General features: G+C 42.2%; 1 protein-coding gene across 3 annotated transcripts in view; it reads left to right on the top strand.

Moving 5' to 3' along the window:
* The window catches only part of ADARB1 (adenosine deaminase RNA specific B1), an 86,442-nt gene that overhangs the window by 11,856 nt on the left and 61,337 nt on the right, over positions 1-13,249 (top strand). For 2 of the 3 annotated variants that reach the window (XM_076341975.1, XM_076341974.1), the window contains one exon: positions 9,808-9,844. The exons of the other annotated variant lie outside the window; for it this stretch is intronic. The gene's annotated coding sequence lies outside the window, so the exon portion shown is untranslated. The remainder of the gene's footprint in view (positions 1-9,807; positions 9,845-13,249) is intronic. 3 annotated transcript variants of the gene reach the window in all.

Below are 13,249 nucleotides of genomic sequence, written 5' to 3' on the forward strand. Positions count from 1 at the left end.
ATATGTAGTTTCAGATTTGTCTTGCTAGGAGATTCTTTGGGGCCACTTTGTATAATTTAGTTAGTAGATAAAGTAGGCATAGGTATTTCTGCTCTCATTAGCCTCATTTCCTTTGGCTATCAGGAGCAACTTTTAATACTCAGCAAGAGATGTTATATTTTCTGAAAATGTATTTATCAAACTCAAAAAGACTAATGAAAATGAGTGTATGACAACTCAGCCTATGGGGGTAATGCATCAGAATTGTATTCTGTAGTCTAGAGTCTCTGTCTTGATACACTCGCAAGTTTTGGTCCATTTGCTCTCAGCTGTGGTTGAGAGTCACAACATACAAGACTTTTCAAACCTTTTTCTGTATGCAAGTAATGCAAGCCAAGGGTCTGTTCTGGACATGCCATCCTGACCTGTGCCCGGGTCATGCCAGCATCTCTTCCTCTCTCTCCTGCCCTATCCAAACTCTACCCAGCGTTTCCCTTGTTGGTCTTGTCAAACTCAGGGATGTATCGCAATTTCTTGAGTAAGAAGGTAGTAAGTACCATTTCTGCACAACGTGGCTGTAAAATGTCTAATGTTCTGTGATGGCAAACACTCTGCCCACACACCAGAGTGGTGATGGAAGTCAGATTTTACACCATAAGTGTTTGGGTTTTTTTTTTTAACATACAGATATTTAATATTGAATAACACAAGGAACTACTCTGGAAGGGACAGTTTGAGTCAGTCTTGTGTTAGCGAGATCCCCGATAGCCAGCTGCAACTGCCAGGTCCTGAGGAAGGCTTCCAGAAACTCAGAAGACTGACTGGGAGTCAAGCCCTCTCAAAACTTAGCTTGAAGTTCTTCGAATCTGCTCATATTTATAGTGGGGGAAAAACAGAAATGTGATTTTTTAGACCTGAAAGGTAACGCTTTCATATTCTTAGAAGTCCAGCAGCTGGTTCTTCTAGAAACATTGCAGTGATGAGACACATGCAAATATTCTGGAAGCCACCACCATGGAAATGCAGACTGTTGGCGAGACTTGAGTTACAAACACAGGGTGCTTTGAGTTCGGCTTGCTGAGGCTGCTGCCATGTGCTCTTCCTGCATGCTGTGACGGCCTGAGAGCAGGCCTCTGTGGGGAAGAAAACGCAATTTAAGATTCAGGTGCTGTTTCTTTGGCTCCCCACTGAATTGAGGCAGTTTGCGTGATTCCCCTCTCCTCGCCTTGTGTGGCAGGGCAAGGGCCACCGGGTGCCCACAGGTAGGTCAGTCTCCTTGCTCGTGGTCCAGCCCCAAGGTTGGGCTGTGAAAACCACTGCAGCCTGACTGGGACAGTGGGGCAGAGCTGTGTGCGCCAGATCCCCTGTGCAAGAGAAGGGCAGATGTTACGGCTCTGTGCAGCCTTTGGCAACTAGCTTTGGCAACCCTTCCCCTTCCCAGCTCACTTGGAGCTTAGCCCTTCTCCTGTCCCTGCATCGCTCTCCCGCAGTCCTGAGCTCTGGCCAGAGCACAAAATCAGTATATATGCATAAATAGAGAAGCAGTGAGAAAACAACTCACCTGGAAATGTGATTTCCAGCTAATCACACCCTGGTCCTTTGTTTGGGAAAACAGTGTGATTCAGGTTTCTTCCACAGTCTTTTAACTTCCCTGTGCACCGAGTTCCTGTAATGTGCAAGTTAAAGCCAAAGGATTAAAGAGCTCTGAAATCCTCCCAATTTAAATGCATAACATTTGTTTAAAAAGTAATAATAATGAAGCATGCACTGGCAGTGACCACAACCTGTCTGCTTGAGCAGGGTGATTGCTGGGACAGCAGAGTACTCGCTGCTGCTGTTGGGTGCCCTGGCTTTTAGCACACGCATGCAAGCCATGACTTTTGTTTCCCCAGTTTAGTTTGTGCTTCCTGGCTTTTTGCACACAGCGGATGCAGTTTCATGCTGTTTCCCCCGGTGGGGGAAGCTGTTGGTGGGCTGCAGGCTGATGGAGAGTGGTTAGCATAGTGATTCATATCAAAAGCTAAGCCCGAGATGTGCACAAACAGTATCTGTGTTAAGCCCTGTTTCCAGCCTGTACATTTTATCTTGGTGTACTCTTTTTACTGAAGTTGCAGCACCCTCTTCTGCTGTTTTATCTTTATATAGGCGCTATAAACTGCGATCAAGTTGCCTTCTAATCTTCTCACTGATAAAATTAATAAAATTTTGTGGCTGGGCTGCAGGAGATGTTTTTTTCCTGCAGTCATTTGTGTGTATGGGTACACCTGTGCCCCTTGGATCTTGTCAAGAGGAGGGGTTTTTAATCTCCTTCATTCACTTGTACTCTGTCAAGTGTAGATAGGTAACCCTAGTCTCACTCAATGCTCTGCTTTTAAATCCAGCAATAAATTGCATTGGTTCTTCAGGCTGCAGAAGTGGTCTGGGAGCTCCTAGCAAGGTGTGTCTCATTACCAGGTGCTGCTTGGTGTGGGCATACTTCACCCCACCTTTGCTAATTGCTGGTCTGTCTCCCAGCTTAGTCAGCAGCCACTTGTTACACCAGGTGGCTGGAAGCAGCTGGCAGCAGCGGTTTGTTTTTCTGCCTGGCAGTGGCTTGGTCATCCTGTCCTGTGTTTAAATGTAGAAGTCTGTGAATAAGGTGCATTGTTACAGATGTCCTGAAGCAGTAAACTTAATATTTAAGGGCTGTGGGGAGTGGCTTCCCACAGTAAAGGCCAGAGAAGGTGTTCATACATCCTTAATGCAGGACATAATCTCATGGTTTTGAACACTGTTAAACTGAGTGATAAGTATTTTGCATCTTTTTACTGAACATTGATTTCTGAGGCATTTTTCTGAAGTCTAATGTTAAGGTACAAAATGTCCACGTAGCTCATGTGCATCTTATCTTTGCCCTAGGGAGGAAGTAAGAACGAAAATAATTGGCCTGCCTTCTTCTGAAGTCTTAAAAATATTGCTGTTGTTCAAATGAAGAAAGATTTGCAGTCCTCTAGTATATGCTGAACATATGTAGAAGAAGCATGCAGGAGGTTTTACAAGTATTTTTTTCAGGATGTGTTAAGCAGAAACTCCCGGTCGCTCACTGTAGCAGAGACGACAGCTTTCAGCAGCTTTCTCGGTCGGTGCAGGAACATCCGCATCTTAGTGGAGCATCTTCCAGCGCCAGAATGTGTCGGTGCAGCTGGAACGGGTGGGTTGTCCTGTCCCCGCCGATCCTCTAGCCTAAATTCTCATCCACAGCCTGTCTGTAGTCCAGACTAATCTTTTTCTTGCAGCTGTTGTCTAAAAAGTACTAATACGGAACAGAGAAATTACTTTCAATTGATTTCTTAAATTCCTTTGTCTTTCAAAAGTTAGAATCATAGAATAGTTTGGGTTGGAAGGGACCCCTAAAGATCATCTAGTCCAACCCCTCTGCCGTGGGCAGGGACATCTTCAACTAGATCAGGTTGCTCAGAGCCCCGTCCAACCTGACCTTGAATGTTTCCAGGGATGAGGCATCCACCACCTCTCTGGGCAACCTCTTCCAGTGTCTCACCACCCTCAGCGTAAAAAATGTCTTCCTTATATCCAGTCTAAATCTAACCCCACTTTAGTTTAAAGCTGTTCCCCCTTGTCCTGTCGCAACAGGCCGTGCTAAAAAGTGTGTCACCATCTTTTTTATAAGCTCCCTTTAAGTACTGATAGGCTGCAATAACGTCTCCCCGAAGCCTTCTCTAGGCCGAACAACCCCAACTCTCTCAGCCTTTCTTCATAGGAGAGGTGTTCCATCCCCCTCATTGTTTTCGTGGCCCTCTTCTGGACCTGCTCCACCAGGCCCATGTCTTTCTTACGCTGAGGGCTCCAGAGCTGGACGCAGTACTCCAGGTGGGGTCTCACCAGAGCAGAGTAGAGGGGCAGAGTTGCTGCTTAGTCTCAAGATTGCACTATTGTACTATTTCAAGTTGACTAATGTTTAAAACAGCTAACTGAGTAATGTAAATGTTTAAACATTAGCTATAATGAAACCATGATAAACAAGATTAAAGCCTAGATTCCCCTGAAGACATTTATGATAATTTTGCTCATGTGACTAATTCCTTTGGCTTCAGTTGCATTCTCTTCTAAGGTAACTGCTCTTATACATGGGATGTCGTGATCCTATAGAAGGGAGGAGTGGCGTTAAAATCTTTGATTTTGAAATAATGTTGTTTCAATATTGAAATTTTATATTGAGGCTTTAGGCTGTCATAAATAACCAGTCCATCAACACATTGTTAATATAATTTTTCAAATGCAGGGGATCACAAAATTAAAAATCAGAAATGAAAAGTTCCTTACTGATATTATGTGAATATGTGAAACCATTTTTGGTGAGAGAATGTTTGAAAAAATAATTTACATCTGTATTTGCTCCTGAACAGGTTTGAATCTTTGAGTGTTCCAGAATAAATGATAAACATAATCTTATTTGATACCTGCAGCAAAAGCAGTAATAGCTTGGATATTATTTCATGGAGTAGCATACTTTTTTTTTCCCCGTGGATACTAACCAGATTCCTGTTGCTTAATAGCTGCTGAATTTTAATAGCTTTTGACTAGTCAGTGAGCTTGGTTGCAGTGTCTTACAAATAGATACTTTCTGTACATAAGTTCAAAAAAAAGAGGTTTTTTTATGTGTCTCCTTCAGACACATTTGACATCTTTGGATTGGGTATAAATTGCACTTACTGCTTTTTCCAATTGCAGCATGTATGTCCTTTTTTCCTAAACTATTTTTTTATGATGATCGGTTGCTAGTCTTTCCTAATTTATTTTAGAATTTTAAATGAGCAATTCAAAAGGGATATAGGGATTGTGGTTTGGATTTGGGCTATTATTTCATTAATTCAGTCTGATAAATTAAGGTAGGTACCATCATAGATGTCAAATTGTTTCTTCATATTTAGATGGAAAAACTATTTTCAGAGGAAAACCCAGTTCTGTAGCTGTGCCATTGTGTTATAGTTTATGGCAGAGACTCATCCCCTTTGTGTATGAAAAGATGTGTCGTGTCTTCTATTGCAGGCTAACGCTATAGTTTTCTGGGGTCAGGAGCAAAATCTGCCATGAAGGCATCTCTTCCCCGTGTTCCCTGGGGGAATGGGAGAAGAGGAAGAGTGGGACTAAAGCCCTGGCAGCTGTTCACAGCTGGTCTCAAACTGGAGGCACCATTCCCATTGGAAACTGGTGGCAGCAGTTTGAAGTGGGAAAGATTCCTAGTTGAAGGAGAAGATGATGGTATAGAAAAATACCCAGAGGGACAAATTCTAGAAATTAAATACAACCAACCGAAAAATTGTAATCAGCTGCATATGCTTTGCAGCTGGAGTGCGTTGGCACTCGCCTGTGTCCCAGCAGAGGAATGGGTGGACAGTTCAGGCTGGAGTACAGGTTTCTTCCAGCTTCTTGCCTTAATCTGGGGTTGAGAGGCTGAAGCAAGTCTATTTTAATAAAAACCCTAGTTCTTCTGGTGCTTAGGGAGGGTGCAAATCAGTTAGCAAAACCTGTGGCTGTGTCCGCATGAAAAATACACCGTCTTTTGAGTTTCTTGTTTGACCTCTCTGTGAAATGTCTTAACGCAATCTGTGTCAGGATGTAAACTGAGCGAAAATGAGCTGAGCAATGCAGTTGGCTTTCCACCTCTAAGCAGTGCTATTTCCTGAGCCAGTGTTGAAATTGGAAGGGCAGATGATGCTGGATTTAACATACCTGTGGTTTTTGTCATGTGGATGCATTCAGTTGAGATGCCTCGGCAGCTTACCTGTGTTTTTCAACACTGGAAAAGTAAAATAAATAAGAAAGTAAATATGTAAAATTGGAATTAATGGTTTTTGTCCTGTCCACACGGCTGGTGGTGAGTGCCTCCAGGTAATTACCTTGTGTTTGGGTGGTTCTTGCAGGTTTGTGTCTCGAGATGGGACCTCCTGTCCCTTGTAGGTGGGTGTTCTGGAGGTCTCTGTGATTGGCCATACTTTTTTCCCCAAAATCTTACAGAACTGAATCGACACATCTAGCATCTTGCAAATTTAAATTACGTTGGAAAATCGCTGTCAGTTACTGGGGGGAAACACAGATGCATTTGCATGTGTGCCCAATGCAAGGGTGCCTGCTCCCCTTGACTCCTCTGCTGGTGTCACACCTGGGGCTGTGGCTTCCCGTGGAGGAGCCTGGATGGGGCGTCCTATCCTCTGACCTCATAATGTGGGTCCTTACCTGGCGGTGTGCCTCTGCTCCTCTGGGCTGGAGGAGATGGGCCTGGGATGGGCTGATGGCTCCTGGGATGGGGCAGGGTGTTGTTCAGGCAGGGTGGCAGTGATAGCTGTAGAGTTGGAGTCACAGGACTCCTGCCACCTGCTCAGCCAAGGAGGCCTTCATTGCCTTCAAGGAAGGAGATCTTCATTGCTTAAGGAGAGCCCTGAAATGTTTAATCTTTCTCAAAGATTTTTAGGACTATTTGACCAGTGAAGACCTCAAAATTTTAGCTGGATGCACTTCTCAGTGCCTTTCTCCTAAGGAAGTTTACAAAGGGCCAGCAGATTACCTCTGAGAAGCTAGAGATGCTGTTTTATACATGTGAGATGCAGTCTATGTAATGAAGTTAGTTATCAGATCTCTGATTCGATTCTCACTGCCTTGAAACATTTTCAGTTGAACTTTAAAAAGTTAGTATTTACAGAAAGTCCTAAATGTCCAGCATGATGTGTTCTTCAAATGGGTTTCAAGTATCCTTTGCTGCCCTGGGAGAAATCACGGGTGTGTTTCCCAACTTTTTTGGGTGAGTAAACTCACTAGTCATTTTTAGAAATGAAGCTGTTTGGAAGTTGCTTGATTTCCATTTGTTTTGCTTTTTAGTTGTTATTCCATCCATGTGATGAAAAAGAACAACTCTTCTCAGGCTTGCTTTTGAAATCTTTATTTTACTCCTTTCTGTGGCAGGAGGATAAACCTGTATTAAAATGACAGTCGTAGTTTCACGAGGGAAGCAAATACCAATGAGGTGATGTGCATATCTGTCTTTGGGGCCTGTTTCCTGACATTTGTAAGGCACTAAGAATTGGTTTCCTGATTTTTTGGGAAGTAATGATGTGGAGATGCTGTGGGGAGGTGCTGAGCTCCTAGAGGAGCCCCTTCTGGCAGGCAAACACCGGTCTCCTGCAAAAGGTGGTGGGGAAGCATGTTATGACTTGAGCAAGCCCTGAGGTATCCATCTGCCACCAGGCAGAGCCAGGTAGGATTTGTAGAAGGTGAGAGGTTTGTTCTTGTTTTTTATAACATAGTGGTATTTCCCTTTCTTTCCCATTTAGCGTCTTTACTGGTTTAAGGTGTTACAAGTCTCACTTTTTCCTCCACCCCTCTTTACTGCTCGCAGTCCTTCAACAGCAAACCTGGCTTCATCAGCCCGTGCTTGCCGGTGAAGGGGGTTAGTGCTGGACTGTGGGCTTTGGGCTGGAGGCTGGCTCACAGGGGCCTTTTTTTCTGCTGACGTTGGTGTGGGAGTCACAAAACCTCAGGGCAGAGCCATTCTCTGCTGAGCGAATGCCCTCGGAGCCCCAAGCAGGTGTCTGCACACATGGCTCTGCCCACTGCAAAAACCCAGTGCAAACGGCATGGCATGCCCAGTTTGAATGAGATTAAAATACAAGTACTTTTTTTTTTTAAACAAAAAAAATTAAAATAAGCATTTTTTCCCTGGTGGTGAACAGATGAATGTAGTGTCTTGGGGGTGGGCAAAGGCGCTGTGGTGCCAGCGTGGCCGTGCCCTGCGGAAGCAGCACCCAGTCCCGTCTGGGCAAGCTGGCAGCGCCTGCCCTGCCTGCCTAGCTGCCACTCACCTCCTTCAGGGTGGACTTGGACTGTTGCGGTTTGCCAGCTAGAAAACTAAGAGTTAGAAAATAAACATTTGGATTTTCACTGTAGATGCGTTTTTGAGTAGTACTGTAAAACTGTTCCTTATGTGTCGTGCCTGTGGGCTGGTTCTTACCCTGTAAAACTGTCTGCAGCTGTCAATATATAAGGATTTTTTGCACTTAGTGGTAAACTTATTGAAAGTCCCAAGTCTCATGAATTGTGTTTGTTTGAAACTCAGAGAATTACTGACTGGGGTAATATGGCATATAAGGAATACAATTTCTAAAACAACTCGAGGTTATACTAATGTAAAAACTTAGTTAAAAATTACTAGCAGTGTGTTGTCTCAGGATTAATTGTAACTTTAAATAGAGCAATGCTCACGTAGAATGAGGATTATCAAAAAATTAAAATCTTGGGGTTTTTTTTGTTGGATGTTGCCACAAATACTGGAATTTCACGTCACACATAGTTTATAGCTCATATTCCAAGGTTTTGGAAGCATTTTTGTTGTGGATATGGGGCTACTAGGTTGGGAAAATATTAAAGGAAATGGTAAATCATCACACTCTAAATACTATATCCCCATTTGGTGGACTTGAGTATAGTCCATTGCAGCGCAGGAAGCTGACTTCAGTTGACACTGTGATGGGCTTTCTAGGCATTTTTACTACTTCATGCTAAGATCAATATGTTATTGGCATATTTTTCTGGATTATTGGAAAATGCCACCATGAAGGGTTGGGAAATTGAAATGTCTTTGGAAAAAAACCCCAAGATTGCATAATTCAATCTTCTAGTATATGGACTTTAAATATTGTGTCAGATCCCTTCTTGTCTAACTTGACCAAAACAGTTAAGATATGATATATGCATCCATCAATTTGTATTGTCCATAGCTGTCCTGTGCATGCTGCATAACTTAAATTTAGTGAAAGTTTTTGTAGGGTGCCAGCACCCTCTTGTGGGCAGGGAACAGCAGACAATTTTTGTCTTTTCAAGGTGCAAATATCAAAATCCTTTACAGGTACAGGTGGCGTCCCCACTCTGATCAACTGCTGGACTTCATGTGTGTTTTTGCAGAACGTAGCCACTTGACTGAAATACTCTGTTGCTTTGGAAATAGCTTCTGTGATTTGCTGAACCATTTTAGAATAGTGTATCTTCACATTGATAAAGTCACGTAAATATTTTCTTATAACTGGTAGGCTATCTGTAAAAATAAAACCATCTGCTCCTGATTGAACAGCCGTGCAGTTTATATGTATTTATGGAAATAAAAGAAAATTTCTTGTGGCATTAGTCCTTCCCTATACAGTCCATCCTGTATCCTTCTTACCCTACATCTACCCCCCCCACTACTGGTAGTTGAGGGGTTTTCCAGTTTTGCAGGCACTTCAGGAGAGTACAAGCTGATGCCAGTAGTATCAACAAACTGGTGTTTGAAAAGGGGGTTGTAGTGTGAGGTGTTGTTTATATGGATTAAAATCAACCACTAAAAATAAAATTTAAGCTCTAAATTTAGAAAAAAATTCTAACAAGAAGACAACTTTAGATTTGCTTGCAGGACAAGTTGGCTGTGATAACACAGAAGTTGATTTTAGTTTTAAGCCATTATTGGCCAACTTTTTTGCTGACCCTTTCTGCTAGAAGGTGCAGAGATTGCCAATTGTGTTCTTCTAAGTAGCTGCTTATGCCTCTGGGATGTTTCTGCTGGCCCCAAGTACTAAGCAGCTTCAGTCTTTATTCCCCCCCCCCCCAACCAGGAATGTCCAGAATTGTTTCTCCCCCTCCCTTTGCTGGGGTTACAAGGGAGTTGGCTCTGTGACTATGCATATGCAGTATTGACTATTTATTCTTACAGAATCAGAAATTTGTCCCTTTTAAGGTCAGGAGTTGCCATTTGTAATGCACTTAAATTTGTAAAAGAAAAAAATACTGTGTTTCCTCTTTTTGCAGGTTGCAGAATCAGCATGTGTCTCTAATAGTTAAAAAGGTAAGCAGACCATATTTGCAAATATCTAGTGAGGTTCTTTGTTTTCTGATTGATGCATTCAAATCATAACTTGGAGGAGAGAATTCATCTTAATGTATTTAAAGAGTTATTTAAAACTTTATTTATTTATATATAACTTTTATTTATGTTTGTACACTAAACCCCTTCAAAGATATTGCATCAGTACAGTTTGAAAATAGAGAAAATATTGTTAAGAAATATCGAACTGTATCAAGTTGATGTATGTTACAAAAAATTACTTACCCTTCTGACTGCAAGTTTGTATCTAATCCATATTAATAAAATAAATATGCAAAGCTGGCATGTGGGACGTGAGAGTTTGAGTGTTCGAGCTGAGCTTGATAACTGATTGTGGTGGGAAAGGAGGAAGTATGTCCAATTTATAAGTCTGTCTCCTAATGCCAAACATCACCATACCTGCATGACACTTTTTTTTCTTTTTATAAAATAACTTCAAAATCTTTGAAACTTTTTTAACCTCCTTTAAAACTATTTTAGATTTTTCTTTCAATTAGCTATTATTTTCCTTAGCACCACTGGGTAGCTGCATCTATTACCTTTTAAATGATGATGAAAATACTGATGTTACTGGGAGATCTAGGCTGCTCAGTTTTCTTCTCTGAATGGTTACCACTTTTTCCTTGGATGCACATCTTAAATACATTTCTGACAGTCATGGGTATTTGAGGAGTCCTTCAGTAATAACATAGGTTAAAAATCAGATGTTCAGTCCTCAAAGTAAGCCAGTAAGAAGGATACAAAGGATACAAAACTTCATAATAAATATATGTTCCAAAATAGTTTACTGTAGAATAAATCTGCAAACATCATAAGTTATTTCTAATTTGGAGCTGGGTTCTAGACTTCCTTGGTCAAGGGAGCAATAGGTGTAAAATCAATTATTTATGTAGTGTAACAGTAGATGGTGCTGTTGGAGCAGATTTAATCACCTGAGGAGTTGAACAGCAAGCTGAGGCATATGGTATCAGAGCTCTTGGGGTTCCTGGTGTGCAGCCAGCAGGCGTGTGTTTTGAGATTTGCTGTGCTGAGCAAATGCTCAGGCTGTAATTAGCCTATACAAATTCTAGTGGTTGCTGCTAATTTATATTCATTCTTGCTGCAGTACACAAAACTTGAAGGAAAACTTGCTGTTAGCCTGTAATGCCATCCTTGTGCTTGAAAAGTACATGAATTGCATGTGGGGGAAAAAAAAATCACTAAGAGTGCGTACAAAATACGGTGTGTGACTATTTCTTCAAAGAGTGTATAAAGTAAGCTGATAACAGTGGCCAAATCTGTAAGTAAATGAGATTTGCAAGGATGTTTTTGGTATACAGAGATTTTCATGCAATATATTTAAAAAAAAAAAAAAGTAGTGAGTTTCTTTTTTGTTCTGTGATCAAACTGTTTTTGTCCTCTTTCTCCTTTCCCCAGCAGCTTTCCAACTTACCTGATTTGAAGTGAGTCTGGTGGGTACCTAAAGATATGATAGATTATTCCTATGAGTTTTGTGAAGAGTGCCGGGTGAAGGAGACACTTGCTAAGTGCTGTGTCTGGCAGAAGGGCTGCAGCATGGCCTCGAGCCTCCTGGTGCTAGGGAACCTAGACGGGAAGGGACTGTTGATGCCACAGCTACAGGGTCTCCAAGTGGAACTCTCAAATACTTAGCCACAAAATGTCTATCACAAGCCATAAATCCACAGAAACCTAGGCTGGCTTTGTTCCAGTGATCTAGGTGTTAGAGGAGAGACTTGAGAAGCTACTGAACTTTTCCATCAGTCTTGCTGTGTAGCCTCTGGTCTGACCTGGGTTAGTTTACCTCTGGGGTTTTGATGGAGGACACCTTAGTTCTTTAGTGTGTCTGCGTTCGTAATTCAGTAATGCAGGTGAGATGGAAGTATTCAAGATGTGTAGGTAGCTAACCGAATTCCTCCTGGGAATTGCTTTTTCTTTGGAGAGAAGCAGTCTGGTTTCTCCTTGATGCCTCTGTGGGCGTTGAATCTGTGAAATACAAGATGTTATGGGATTTACTGCTTCCAAGGTACACATTAAAACTGAATGCCACGTTTTTGTTCTGGTGTGTTGCATTTGCCTCCTTGCATTCAGCTTTTAACCTGCTCTGTTCTAATCACGCAGACTTTGCAATGTATTTTCAGATACTGAATATTGAAACTCATGCATATTACAGATTGCATATTTTTAATTTCCTAAAACTGTTGTTAATGTGCTAACTGCAAATGAATGCAGTGGGTCACTAAGTTTCTCTCTCAAGTGCATTGTGTATGTTCCTTAGTCAGTAGTCAGATTTCAGAGACTTTTTTCTCTATTGAAAGCTGTCATTCTTCAAGCTAAAATTATCTCAGACCTTCTTCCTGATTCTCATACCCCAGAGGCACTTTGCTTTGGGGAGCAGTGGTCAGTAGAGTAGGAGTTGCTTTGTAGAGGAGAGCTACAGGCGTGAGCCGGAGGAGTCTTTTTTCAGTCTTTACACCAAGTCCTGTGAACCAAATCTCTGGCAGGTTAGGGCAGATAAATTAATTGCTGAAGGCAAAATCGCTTTTGAACCTCATGCAGCAACTCTTCCCTGAAAGGGAAGGAGAAATACATGTTGTTATGTACATCTTTCTTACCTGTGGTGAGAACATGGTGGTGAAAGTTTCAACAGCTGGAATAATTATGGTAAAGAGCTCAGTGGTTTCACAGGCTGCTTTTTTACTTTGTAAAAAGTATGCTGTTTGCTCAAAGGAACAAAATGAATTCCTGTTCCCCTAAGGAGTGTTTTTCCCTTTTTCTCTCTGTGTATCAATGGTGCTTTTCCTTCAAGGCTGTGTAGATACAGATACCTCACCCTCCTTGTCCTTTCCCAGTCATGCACAGCTTAATGTGGATTTAAATGTCAAACTTGGCCTGAAACTGTTAGTGAGGCACAGAACTGCTAACTTCAGTCTTAAATTAGGTCTGGTCAGATGGGAAAGCACTCTGCCCACGCGCAGCTAGTGCCCGTGCTAACACTGGAGCTGTAGGCTTCACTGGGGTTTCCTTCATGTCCCCCTTCATCTTGCTGTGACTGACTGTGTAGATCCATTGGGATGTAGCATTGCAGGGCATGATGTCAGACTATTGTCACTTTTAAACGAGGCTATTTCTTGTTTCCACGAGGGGGGAAATGTTGCTATGTTAATCCAGAGCATGCCTCTGGTCTGTAAGCCTAAGCGGGCAGTATTTAGTAAAGAAAGGAGAGATGCTGGAAGTGTAAGAAAACACCTGACCTTATACCTGTTGCAAAGGAAGATCACACCCTTATTGTCCCAAGGAAGACTGGTTTGGGGAGTTGGTCTTGGATGACGATGGGACTCATTTCCGTCTGGGCTGCTTGATGGTGGT

Source organism: Aptenodytes patagonicus, chromosome 6, assembly GCF_965638725.1.
Source record: "Aptenodytes patagonicus chromosome 6, bAptPat1.pri.cur, whole genome shotgun sequence".
Lineage (NCBI taxonomy): Eukaryota > Metazoa > Chordata > Aves > Sphenisciformes > Spheniscidae > Aptenodytes > Aptenodytes patagonicus.